Source organism: Palaemon carinicauda, chromosome 25 (assembly GCF_036898095.1).
Source record: "Palaemon carinicauda isolate YSFRI2023 chromosome 25, ASM3689809v2, whole genome shotgun sequence".
Classification (NCBI taxonomy): Eukaryota; Metazoa; Arthropoda; class Malacostraca; order Decapoda; family Palaemonidae; genus Palaemon; species Palaemon carinicauda.
Genome location: NC_090749.1, coordinates 2,772,308 through 2,786,302, shown reverse-complemented (window position 1 = coordinate 2,786,302; position 13,995 = coordinate 2,772,308).

Genomic DNA, 13,995 nt, shown 5'->3' with positions numbered 1-13,995 from the left:
GGCTGCACTAACACCATGCTGACGCCTCATAAAAGCTCCTTTACGATGTTCTTAATGGACAAGACCACCTTGACTCCATGCGTCAATAAGGTGGCAGAGCTTGCCTTTCAATATGCTCTGGAGGAGAAGCCCTTGCCTCCCATCCGAGAGGTGGATCCAATCTCCCTCCTTCTTCCCTCAGGTATTGAGTGTTGGGACAACGTCCATACCACCTTTACCTCCGGCAAGCTTGCAGCAGACTGTGCCTCAGTCTTGTTTAGTGAGAAGCTTCCCCGTCTCCCGGAATCTCTCATTAAACAGGAATATGATTCCTGCCTACGTGTGGGCCGTACTCTAAACCTGGCCACATCCACGGAGTCGATAGCCTTGACTTACGATACGGAGAGTATTTTTAAGTCTCTCAACAAGGCTACGTTACAGTCGTTATATTATGATTTGTATGACTTTGCTACTGCTAAACGCAGATGTCGCAAGCATGTTCTAGCTGAGGCGACGATTAGGCATGAACCTAATAAACTCATCCGGTCCTCCTGTTGGGGTTCAAATCTCTTCCCCGAGGATCTCGTAGAGGAAGTCTTGGCGGAGGCCACTAGGGTTAATCAGAGCCTTAAAGCCCGTTGGGGTTTGACCCCTAAACGCAAGTATGACCCCGCAAATTATCAAGCCCGGGGTAGGAAGAAGCTTAGACCATATACCTCCACCCAGTTCAGGCAACAACAGAGTGCTTCATCCAACTTCCGGCTGCCTCTTCCTCCATCTTCTGTTGCCCCTGCGCAGCCCTCCACCTCTCGGGCTCCTTCGGATGACTATGTCACCGTTCTGCTACCTAAGAGCCAGCTTCCTGGTGCCTCCGCCACTTCCCCTGCCTTTAACCAGTCCTACGAGGCTCATAACTCTTCCCAGAGTTATGGTAGAGGTAGAGGCTACCACCGTGGCTCTAACCAGAACAAAGGCAGGGGAAGAGCCTTTCGCAGAGGAAAGAACTTCCGAGGCGGACGTGGAGGCAACTCCTCAAACCAATACTGAGGTGCAGCAGGTAGGGGGGAGGCTCTATGCCTTCCGCAACAAATGGAGGTTCAGTCCCTGGGCGTTCAGTATCATCTCCAAGGGACTAGGGTGGAGTTGGATTCAAGGACCTCCTCCTCCGAACAAATTTCGTCAACATTCCACCCCAGACCTGGTCGAATTTGTCCAGGATCTTTTACAAAAGAATGCCATACAAGAAACGAAACATCTGAAGTTTCAAGGTCGGCTGTTCAGTGTCCCGAAGAAGGATTCAGACAAGAGAAGAGTGATTCTAGATCTATCCCTTCTCAACTTGTCCATTCAATGCGACAAGTTTCGAATGCTTACCGTCTCGCAGGTGCGGACCTTACTTCCCCGTGGGGCCGTCACCACCTCTATCGATCTTACAGACGCCTACTATCACGTCCCGATAGCGAGACACTTCCGTCCGTACCTAGGCTTTCGCTTAGGGGACAAAAGTTACTCCTTCAAGGTGATGCCTTTCGGGCTCAACATTGCCCCAAGGATCTTCACAAAGCTAGCAGAAGTCGCTGTTCAGGAACTCAGGAATCAAGGGATTCAAGTAGTAGCCTATCTGGACGACTGGCTCATTTGGTCAGACACCTCCCAAAATTGCCTAAAAGCCACTCACAAAGTCATCCATTATCTTCAATCTCTAGGCTTCCAGATCAACTTCAAGAAGTCCCGTCTTCTTCCAAAATCGAAGTTCCAATGGCTCGGCCTGCAATGGGATCTTATATCTCATACTCTGTGTCTTCCCAGACCCAAGAGGTTAGAGATTGCAAGGAACACCAAACGTTTTCTCAAAGACAAAGTAAGTTCCAGACGGCTTCAAGAGAAGATTCTGGGGTCCCTTCAGTTTGCCTCAGTGACGGATCTTCTTCTGAAGGCAAAATTGAAAGATATCAATCGTGTCTGGCGTTCGAGGGCGAACCGGAAGCTCCGGGACAGGAAAGTCCGCCTTCCTCCCATTCTACGGGAAAGACTTCTTCCTTGGACAAGAGCGAACAGTCTGTCAAAGTCAGTTCCCCTTCAATTTCCGCCCCCGGAATTAATCATTCACACAGACGCATCCCTATCAGGTTGGGGCGGCTATTCTCAGCTCAAGAAAGTTCAAGGTCTTTGGACTCCCTTGTTCCGCCATTTTCACATCAATGTGCTAGAGGCCATGGCAGTTCTTCTAACCCTGAAACGTCTCGCTCTTCCCAAGAAACAACACCTTCGTCTGGTCCTCGACAGCGAAGTGGTGGTCCGCTGCCTCAACAGAGGCGGGTCAAAGTCAGGGCCTCTGAACCATGTTCTAGTAGCCATATTCTCCCTAGCAGCCTCGAACCGTTGGCATCTTTCAGCTGTCCACCTGGCGGGAGTCCGGAATGTAGTGGCAGACGCCCTGTCCCGGACCTCCCCTCTAGAATCGGAATGGTCACTCGATCTAAAGTCATTTCGGTGGATTCTCTCTCAGGTTCCCGGCCTCCAAGTGGACCTCTTCGCCACGGAATCCAACCACAAATTGAGAGTATATGTGGCTCCCAATCTAGACCCTTAGGCTTACGCCACAGACGCCATGTCACAGAATTGGGACAACTGGGAAAAGATTTATCTCTTTCCCCCGGTGAATCTTTTGCTGAAAGTTCTAGACAAACTGAGATCCTTCAAGGGACAAGTAGCCTTGGTCGCACCCAACTGGCCCAAGAGCAACTGGTATCCTCTCCTGCGGGAGTTGAGACTATACCCTCACCCGATACCCAATCCGGTTCTGTCTCAGATAGTACAAACACGCGTTGTGTACGCTTTCTCAAACATTCAGAGCGCCCTAACTTTATGGACTTTATGAAGTTTGCGGCTATGCATGGTGCCAATATTGATCCTCAAAACACCTTGTTCCTAGAATCAGATAAACGGGATTCCACCATCCGTCAGTATGACTCTGCAGTTAAAAAGTTGGCAAAATTTTTAATAGACTCAGACGTGAACTGTATGAACTTGAACCTTACAGTCACTTTCTTTAGATCTTTATTAGAATCAGGTCTGGCAGCCAATACTATCACCACTATTAAATCGGCTCTGAAAAAGATCTTCCTAGTGGGTTTTAACATAGACTTAACCGACTCTTTGTTAGCTTCAATTCCGAAAGCTTGTGCCAGACTGAAACCGGTTACTCGTCCTACCCCGGTGACCTGGTTCCTTAATGACGTACTCAAATTGGCTTCTGATACCATTAACAGTTCTTGTGATTACATGCCCCTTCTCAGGAAAACACTTTTCCTAGTGAGCTTGGCTTCCGGGGCAAGAATTTCTGAATTGGCAGCCTTGTCGAGAGACCCGGGTCATATTGACTTTCTGCCTTCAGGAGAGGTCCTTCTTTCTCCTAACAAATTCTTTTTGGCTAAGAATGAAGACCCTCAAAACAGATGGACCTCCTGGAAAATTGTTCCCCTCACGCAAGATCCGTCGCTGTGCCCTGTCACTACTCTTAGGTCTTATCTATCCCGGACCTCCTCTAACTCCTCGGGGCCTCTATTCGTTAGAGAACAAGGCGGTACCATTACTATTAAAGGGATCAGGCAACAAATTTTGTATTTTATTAAACAAGCTAACCCTGACTCTTTTCCTCTTGCACATGATATCAGGGCGGTTGCCACCTCGGTGAACTTCTTTCACCACATGAATTTTACAGACCTTTCCAGGTATACAGGGTGGAGATCACCGTCAGTGTTCAAGAAACACTACCTTAAACATTTGGAAGCCCTAAAATTTTCTACAGTAGCCGCAGGGAGCGTAGTTACTCCCGAGTAACTCACAGGTTAATGCCTTGACTCTTTATCTCTCCCTCTTACCTGCCTCATTTATACCCTATTGTATTTGTTGGTCTCGCACCTGAATACTGTTATTATATTTGTAAATTTTTATCTGTATATATTATCTGTATATATTATCACTCACGGCATTATTATACCTACCTTATTGGATTTATGTTAATATTTAAGATACCCTTATAATTGTTTTTTGGTACTCATCTCTGATTAAAGCATCCTGTATTTCTCTTACGCTTATGTTTTTTCCTTTATTTTGCAAGTTTGGTGACATTTTTCTCTTGTATAGATTCACTGGGCGGCACAGGTTCGAGCCCAGAAAAGGGATTTTGACGTAGGAAAAATCTATTTCTGGGCGAAGGACCTGTGCCGCCCAGTGAACCCTCCCAGCTCCTCTCCCTTGGAGTCCCCAAACTTTGGGTGCTAAGGAGTTGGGTTCTGAGCGGATGCATTGTAGTAGTACCGAGTGAGGTTGAACGGCTCTCCTCTATTGGGGTTCTCTGTCGTGGATTAATCTAAATAGTGCGGGACCTCTGGATTATACGCCCAATTTTATACCGACACCATTAGGTGAGCGAGCTAGTTAACCTAGCACTCCTTTACATTTTTTCTCTGGTATATTTAGCAGTAAATTACCTAAGAATAAGTGCTTAAATGGAGCTTATTCACTGGGCGGCACAGGTCCTTCACCCAGAAATAGATTTTTCCTACGTCAAAATCCCTTTTATGTCATTTGATACATTTTATTATAGTACAGTATACAGTAATACTTTACAGTACAGTACAGTACGTATATTTATGGTGTTCCGACTTACACGGAAATTCGGGTTACACCGCGTCTTAAGAACGGATCAGCGTCGTAACCCGAGGACCCCCTGTAATAGTAATAATAATAATAACTCATGCAGGGCACTCTTTAGAGGAGTTCTCTGCCAAGAACCCTTAGGAGACTGGTAATCAGGATCTTCCAACAAGGCTGTCTTAGTATGAGGGGAAATGACAGGCTCTACTCTGAGATCCCCCAGGAACGAGGAGATACTTTCACCGTTCTGATAGGAGACACTTCTACTGGGGCGAACATCTTATCTCCATAGTTTGACAAATACAGGTCTCCACTCAGTGCACTCGTGGGAGCCAAGGGAGATCTAGACATAACAGAAAGACCAGGAATAGAAGAATCTAATGGATCTGGCTCAGAGAGCGTAGCTGCCGTAGCCAGAGGATCCACAGTAAGAACAGGTTCCACTTCATAATGCACATTATTAACAATAGGTGATAACATGTTAACAAAATGGCCCTTGTCATCTGTGAAAGAAACCTCAGAGGGCACCTGACACAAAGGACCTGGTGGGGAGATAACATTTGATGCCGCATCTAACTTTCATTTCTCCTCATTCAAAGGGGAAGGAGGAGAGCAAGGGTTGTCAAATAAAAAGTAAGTTTGATTTAAACTTGAGGTTTTCACGGAAAAAAAAGTTTGACATCTCTTTTGGCTCGCTTCTTTCTGAAGGAAGGATATCTATCCCACTGGGAAGATGACCACTCCCCACAATACCCACATGGGGATTCTACTGAACATCTTTTCCCCAACACATCGGACATACCGAGTGAGGGACAACTTCTACCTGCCTCGTGAATGTACAGTAAGGGCGACCATTACGGCCTGGACAGGAGCGCATCATATCCAACATAGTCAAAAGACACACACACACTAATCACAAATAATGAACAAGCAAGTGACCTACAGTAATATCAAGACATATGCACAAGCACTATAAGGGTGAAGAGTGGACGAAGCGGTTGTCTGGCTGTTGGAGTGAAGGCAGGCTAAATCCAACTACCTCCACGGTCAGAAGTGTTATGGAGGAGGGCTCGATCCAAGCATATCACATCGTGGATAGCCGTTGCCCGTGGCAATGTAACATGACATAATCTACCGATTCTTTTAATCGTCTGACCATAGAAAACAAAACCAGAAGTAACCCCGTTAAATGACTCGGAATTTGTATCCGTGTAGGAATAATTTGCCTTTACATTTGAAACCTATTCTATTTAAGAGTTCATTATCTGTCCTAATGATCTTCATATATGCAAAAAGTCTTTCTATCATATTCTTACATGCATACAATAGAGTAGTTAACTGTGTAGTGGACCTGTAACCTCGCAAGTAATGTACCATAATTTCCTAAATCTCATTCACTGTAAAAGTTCCGTCATTCCATGCATGTGACTTAATAAGAATGATGGAAATCTATCCTATCTTTTCAGTTGAATCTCAAGTACTGCCATTCTTTTAGGTGAAAAATTACAAACTTATAACAGAGTTTGTATTTTTCCTAACATACAAACCCTCATTCTTTACTATAGGAGACTTAGTCTTGAGGCCAGGGTGGCCAAGGAGTTCCCTATCTTTAGGGAAGATAGTCCTCAGACTAGACTCTTTTGAAGCAACAATCTTCCGTTATCTTCTTTCTTTGTAGATCCCCAGACTCTCAGTGCGACTGAAGGTTTGCAACTTCATGGAAACAAATGTTTCAGGATGAAGTGGGTCAGGAACATTCGACTTGGACCCCTTCAAACTTAGGATTTCCCCGACCTTGCCAAGGGGAAACCTCGTGACCACGATTATAACTTATACTCTGTGAGAGGAATCAGATGAGTATCATACCTTATTTCCATTGGCAAGTCCAGCTGAAACTGGATACAGGCTAGGATCCCCAGATGTGGGAGAAAAGGAGACAAAGAAGATCGATGGATGTCCTTCTTAAAACCTAGTGTAACCCAGAATCCTCAACCAGTGGTTACTGTCCCATGAAAGGGCGTAAGGTAGTAACAGCATCTGTTGACCTGTCACAATAGGCCCTATAAAAAGGGTGTCTAGAGACCTATGTGTCACGTCGCTCAAATAGTGAGCAGTTAATGTAGATTGGCGTTTCCAGACCCCAACACTTAAGACTTGGGAGACTGAGAAAATTCTCTTAAACGCCAGAGAGGCAGCCACTCCCCTAACTTGATGTGCTCTCGGTTGTGCTGCCTCTGGGTCTCCGTAAAAAGACCTCGCAATAACTTCTTAAGTCAGAAAGAGATGGAGTTGCGAGAGATTCTCTTCTTTACCCTGTTGGTACAAGGAAGAGATGACGGAGACGTGGTCTGAAAAGTCTGGTGCGCCTCAGATATGTCTTTGATGCCCTGACCGGGCATAGTAACGACTGGACTGCATCCTGTGTTACCTATTGAGAGTGGAAATTCTCGAAATCTCCCATCGGTAGATGAAGGATTATGAATCTAGCCACCAAGCCCGGTATGATGTTGCGAGACACTTGCCCCCCCCCCATCTCTTAGAATGGGTGACGTAAGACAGACCATGTAGCTCACTGACCCTTTTAGCGGAGGACAGAGGTACGAGGAAGACAGTCTTAAGGTTCAGAGAGTAGTCTGAGGCCCTTAAGGGCACATAGGGCAGACCCTTCAGCGAACGTAAGACACGTCTCAAGGAGATGGTCTAATCTCAAGTGGGGGGCAAGATCACTCCAACACCGAAACAACCAAGGTAATGTCTACTGAGGCGGAGAGGTCAACCCTTTCTCCGTCTACAGATGAGGCTCAAGGCTGCACGATAGCCCTAAATCGCCGGGACTGAGAGAAGCTTTCCTCACTGAGGTACAAAAGGAAGTCTGGGAACTACTGATCCTTCCTTTTGAGGATCCAATTGCTCCATATTGTCGCTGTTGTAGCGTTTAAGAAGTCCATTGTCTTAGCCCCAGCAGTTAGGACTTCTTGTAGGGTCTGCCTAGAGTTTTGGTTTGACAAGTCCTCGTGGCTCGCAAGGTAGCCAACTGTATCAGACCACGTGTCAAGCAAGAAGGGACATTGAAGTCGCTTCCCTTGCCGAGGCTTCTGTGACTGGTGTGAGCCTCGCCATGAGGGGATCTAAGATCAGAGGAGAAGGTTGACGTCTCGGAGCTCTGAGAACAGGCCAGGTTTAAAGATCGCTCAAGAAAGGCAGAGGCGAGGGACAGTGACATTGCATCAGTCGTTAGGACAATGTCCTAGAGACTGACCATATATGGTCAACGACCAAGCCTCCTCTCCATCCCAGCTAGGACCAGGGGAGGCCAGGCAGTGGCTGCTGAAGACTCAGCAGATAGATCTATAGGCTCCTGCCAACCTTAGCTTACAAGGATGGTAAGGTTGTAGGCACTGAAGGCTCTAACGAGTCTGGGCGGGACTCAAACCCCAGACTGTCAATACATAGCCTGTCTAAGGCTGGAGAGTCAAAGGGTCGAGGAGACAGATGCAAATCGCCGAGGCATGAGATATAACACATAGTTCTTAGAGTCCTTAAATAGGAGGATTCTAAGTCCCTTGACGGCAGCACTCACGAGGAATCCTCAGGCTGCGATAATTTCTCGCGTGTTATTACAGGAAAAAGTGGAGACGCGAGTAGCAGACAAACCTAATATCTTACCCCTCGTATCTTTCTTATCGAAAGGGGTAGAATGGTAGAAGTCGGAGTGTCTGGAGGTAATGGCGAAGACCGCTGATGAGAGTCGGAAGGCTCTGTCATAGGAGTAAACTCTTAATGACGATGATCGCGTGCATAGCGCTAATTGCGCGCGTGCACGGACACTCTGTGCTAATTGTTATGAGAGCCCGACTACTCCATATAACTGAAACTCGAAGGTTCCAAGTCGTGTGAACTCGAAAGTCCAACGCGACAGAGGCCCGAAGGACTCCTAAGGTCATGAGAACCCGTAGGATAAACATGACGAAAGTTTGAAGGCTCCCGATCACGCCCGGCGAAAGGGTGATCGTCACGAGACCCCGAGGGGTCAACGTGAGGGGAACCAGTAGGATCAAAAAGACGTCTCCTACCAGCACGAGGGGGAGAACGTCAGGGATGAAAATAACTCCGCAAGGAAGATTTGTTCTCCCGAAGGAGAATGCCGCTTAATACAAGGCTCTCGCTCCACCCCTGGAGGAGAACCAAAAAGCGTAAGAGGGAGGAGCGTAGATCAGTAAACTCCTACAAGTTTCTTCTCGTGATTGGTAGGAAGATTCGCCCTAAGGAGATCGCCTAAAACAAGCTTTCTCCCTGCCCTATGGGGAAAAGCGTAGGCGTATTAACTTTTCTCTCTCAACGAGGGAAAAGTCCTCCCGAAGAAAGGAATGCCTAAGGCAAGATTTCTCCCCTCTCTATGGGGAAAAGCGTAGGTTTAATAATTTCTCTCTCGCGAACGAGGTAGAAGTCCTCCCGAAGGAGGACATCGCCTAAGGGAAACTTCCTCCCAGATCTATGGGAAAAAAGCATAGGCGTAATAATCTCTCTCGCAGACGAAAGAGAAGTTCTCCCAAAGGAGGACGTCGCTTAAGACAAGTTTTCTCCTAGTTCTAGGGAAAAAACGTAGGCGTAAAAATCTCCCTCTCGTGAACGGGAAAGGAGTCCTCCCAAAGGGGGACTAGGCCTAAGACAAGCTTTCTCCCTATTCATGAGGAAAAAAGCATAGTCTTAATAATCTCTCTCGCAAACGAGAGAGAAGTTCTCCCGATGGAAAACATTGCCTAAGACAAGCTTTCCCCCAGTTCTATGGGAAAAAAGCGAAGGCGTAATAATCTCTCTCTCGCGAACGAGAGAGAAGTTCTCCCGAAGGAAAACGTTGCCTAAGACAAGCTTTCCCCCAGTTCTATGGGAAAAAAGCGAAGGCGTAATAATCACTCTCTCGCGAAGGAGAGAGAAGTTCTCCCGAAGGAGAACATTGTCTAAGACAAGCTTTTCCCCCGGTTCTTTGGGAAAAAAGCGAAGGCGTAACAATCTCTCTCTCACGAACGAAAGATGCGAGAGAGATCTTCTGAAGGAGGGCATCGCCTAAGGCAAGTTTTCTCCCAGTTTTACGGAAAAAACGTAGGCGTAAAAATCTCCTCTCGTGAACGAAAGAGAAGTCCACCCGATGAAGGGCATCGCCTGAGCCAAGCATACTCCCAGGGAGAACTTCCCCCTGAAGGAGGCATAAGCCGTAGACTTGCTTTTCCCCAGCTCCAGGGGAGAAAGCACAGTCTTCGGGGACGAGATAGCAGAGGTAAAACTCATTGAGCTGTTCGCAACTCCTTACGAAGGAGGGAAGGTTGCTGACTGTCTGAAGTGAGGAAGCTTTCCCTCGGAAGGGGGATGGATCTTTCACGCAGTCCAATTCCGAGGAAGGTTATCACTCCCTCGTAAGGGAAAGATCTCTAATCCCTGGAGGCGAACCTCCTGTCAGCAATCTAAGTTTCCCAATAAGTTGATCAAGTTGCAGGTTGACAACGAGTGTTACCTCGTAACATGGGCAGCTCATGAGCTGCCACATGAATCGCAGGATAACGAACAGAGCAGCCGAAGCCCTCGGCATCGCGTTCTGCGTCGCTGCTATCTGGGTGTTTTCTTTTAGCCTCTCTAGCACGTTTCCCTTTTCCCTTCTGCTCTCAACCGAAGAGAAGAAGGGGCGAACCCCTGCATCTTCTTTCGAGGTTTCCGAGAGACTCGGAATTCTTATCTTATTAGGGAGCAAAGGAATTAGGGAGGTTGTCCTGTCTGAAACACGGGAGCGAGGGATTGACCCAGCGAGTGTATGATCAGAGATTTGCGTGTGTAGCGCTAATTGCATACGAACACCTGCGTGACTGGGGTCTGAAGACTCTGCCATAAGAGTAAAACTCCTGATTGTTATGGGCGTAGTGTTGGATGGGTGTACGCGAACACTCCGCGTGACAAGAGTCCGAAGACTCTCTGCCCTAAGAGTAACACTCTTGATGACTGGTGTCACGAGAACCCGAAGGTTCAGCGTGATCGTGCGTGCCCCTAGAGGTTGTGTTGCGAGAACCCGAAGGTTCAGCGTGAACGTGCATGCCCCTAGAGTTTGTGTTCGAGAACCCGAAGGGCTAGAGCAACGGGAAAACGAGAGTCTCCCTTGTCACGAGACACCGAAGTGTCAGCGAGACTAAATGCACGAAAACCTGAGGTTTCAGCAACTAGCTGTGAGAAAACGAAGGGGTAGCGCACCGGGAAACCGAGGTTTCCTTGTCACGAGACTCCAAAGAGTCAGAGATCGAGAATTCAAAGGCGAGAGCGATCTCTCTGAAGATAGAGAGAAAAACAAGGAGAAGCGCTCTATCTGACTTTTTTCTAGAGCGGACGGAGACCCTTAAACTAATATGCGAAGAAGAGGGTTCGAGGTTAGGACATGCTTTGCCCTTGGCCACGCTCCTGGTTTCTTAGATGATCCCTCGCACGACGACGACAGCAAGGCAGAACAATGAAGAGAGGGATCGTTCTTCTCAGGTTTGTGGCACGAGTGTATATAATCTCGAGGCAGGAATTCTCGGGGAGAGACAGAAGGAGAGAAAGAGCGAGAATGATATCGTCTCTTTCTATTTCGCCTGTTTCTTCGGTGAGAATATCTAGGTGAAGGCGTAAACGGGCATGCGGGAGAGTTATCTCGCACGTCTGTGCCAGCCGTAAGGAGAAAATTCCCCATAGTGGAATCATATGGGCGCGCGGGCATGCGCTCATATCCTTGCGGATGCGGGAGAAGGCTGGTGCGCCGGTAAGTGCTGGCGCGTTGATAAGCGCTGGCGTGTTGCAAAGCGCTGGCGTGTTGCAAAGCGCTGGCGCGTTGGTAAGCACTGGCGCTGCGGGAGAAGGCAGCATGGCTGCATTGTCAGAAGACCTTCTAACAGTAGAAAGTTGACGCGCAGGTTTTACCTGTCGCGTAGGATGGTGTTGGGCGTGTATGCGCACGTGCAGGAGAATGTTGGCGCGCGGGAGCGCATAGGAGAGCACTGGCGCGCAGGAGAGTGCCATTGCACAGAAGATTGGTGGCGCGCAGGAGCGCGTGATGGAGTTATAATGCAATATATAAGGGTTTGTGTCAAAGAAAACTTTAGTGGTTTGTGTGTATGAAACATATTTGATTTGAATTTTCTTTTGTATCCCTCAAGCCCCTCTTTCCAAAGATGTCTTAATCCGTTATTATTCCTTTCCAGGTATTGACAGCAGCCCCTACACTCAGTAGGGAGTGTAAGGGAGAGAAAATATAGAATATTTCCTGTTACCAGTCTGTACTAGTCTGTGATGCTGCTCTGTATTCATATAACCTGCCGTGTAACTAGAAGTAAGCTACTGTGTTGCTATAGGAGTGTGTGTCATAAACATTAATAGTTAAAAGGAGCTATTGAAATGGCATATCTGGTCAGAGGCTCAAAGAGTGAATTCATATGTTAGGAGGAGAGTGACTTTCGAGTTTAGTATAAATTCAGACTTATTCAAAACCCCTTCCAAGATTGAGAGATTTCAAATCTACTGTTGACAAACTTTTCGAGACATTGTAATGGTGGGCCTGCAGAGACCTGCACGGCAGCGTATGCGGCTGTACTGTTCAGAATATGATAAATTGTAAGTGACTTTGCAGTTTAGTGGTGAACTGGATATTGAAAGGGCAGTATTGATTGAGGGGAAAGTATGGTAGCACAGTATTTTCACAGATCTATATTTTCTTATGAGTAATGTCTAGTTTGTTTGTTATTTGTGGAGCTGGAGTGTAAAGGGCTGATAATTTTGCCCTAAATCTGGTTACTGTATTGGAATTGACAGATAAATATTTACAAATAATTTTTTTTGTGTGTTTTTATGAATACAGCGTTTCATTCTAGTTCCTTACACCATGGTGTCTTTTCACCAACCAGTTTTTTTAAGCTCTCATAAGTACAGTAATTTATCATAATTCTTTCCTCCCACACTGTGTTCCGTTATTATAATAAATGTTCCCTTTCACCTAATGTTCGGACCCTCACTGGAGCTTAAAACCATCTTACCTAAAGAATATAGAGCTATATTTAATATTCTTCTGATTTCCCAGAAACGAATCAACGTTCTTCTTACATGTTAATCCAGCTAGCCCATTGAAAGGTATGATACACAACAAGATTCAAGCTGGGTCCCCTTGCCCAGTATAAATCAAGGGGTGGTGCCCAGAGCTTCGTTCTCTTGACCTGTTACTTAGGTTTTTTTGGGTATTCTACCGTTGTATATTTGTTGTGTAGTGAACGTCGGGTTGTGGTTGGCATTCGGACACTAGGCAGTTCGGGTGCTACTTCTGGCCACAGTCCGCAAACCACTACAATTCTCTTGTTGGAGCGTATGCGCATGTTGGCGCATACGCTCTTGATGCCCTATGCTAGGGTAAGAAGGAAGCGCACTTAAGTTTGTGACGAGAGCGCTTAGTCTAGCGGCGAGACATCTCGTGAAGAGACAGAAGGCGAGGAAGAGCAAGCACGATTATGTCTCCTCCAATGTCGCCTGTGACTCCGGAGAGAACAACTGGGCAAAGGAGTGCGATCTCTCCTTTTACTCTTCTCTATCTGTCCCTCCTAGCCTTTGAAGAGGGGAGGACAATGAAGTGGAGGAGGAGGAGGAGAAGGTACTGTGAAGACCCCTTCTCCATACCTGGCAGGGGAACCCATCCTCCGCAGGGTAGCAGAACACCCATGACCTCCGTAACAGGGCATAGGGAAGAGGATCCACATCCAGCGGTGACATAAAGGCGTCATGAACACTTCCTCAAAATAGAGGACATCATCTACAAAGAAAAAGAAAAAGTATTAATAAAAAAAAAAAAAAAAAAAAAAAAAAAAAAAAAAAAAAAGGCTAGTCTATCAGCAATTAAAGCAGGGGCAGTGGTGTTACCACTGCGACGGCTAGAATTCGATTGAAGGTAAACAGCAGCTACCGACCGGCGGTCCCCCACAACTGTCAGGTGGGTAATTACCTGTCCGGTCGTTAACGACCTTGTTAAGGGTTTTCTGCCGTATTTTCCAGCTCGCGCTAGAATATCTCCTATAGTAAAGAATGAGGGTTTGTATTTAGTGTAGGAACAAATGAAATGTTTTTCCTATAGCTTTTTACTATTTTCCGAAGTGTCACATCAAAATGGTGAAAAGAATTCCTGTGAATCTCATAGGGTTTGAACATATGAGAGAGAGAGAGAGAGAGAGAGAGAGAGAGAGAGAGAGAGAGAGAGAGATGTGTGTGTGTGTGTGTGTGTATCATCAAATCCTCAAGATAGCAAAGTTTGAATTGAACTTGCTCAACACTGAAAATCACCTTCTTTTACTCCCCTGAGAG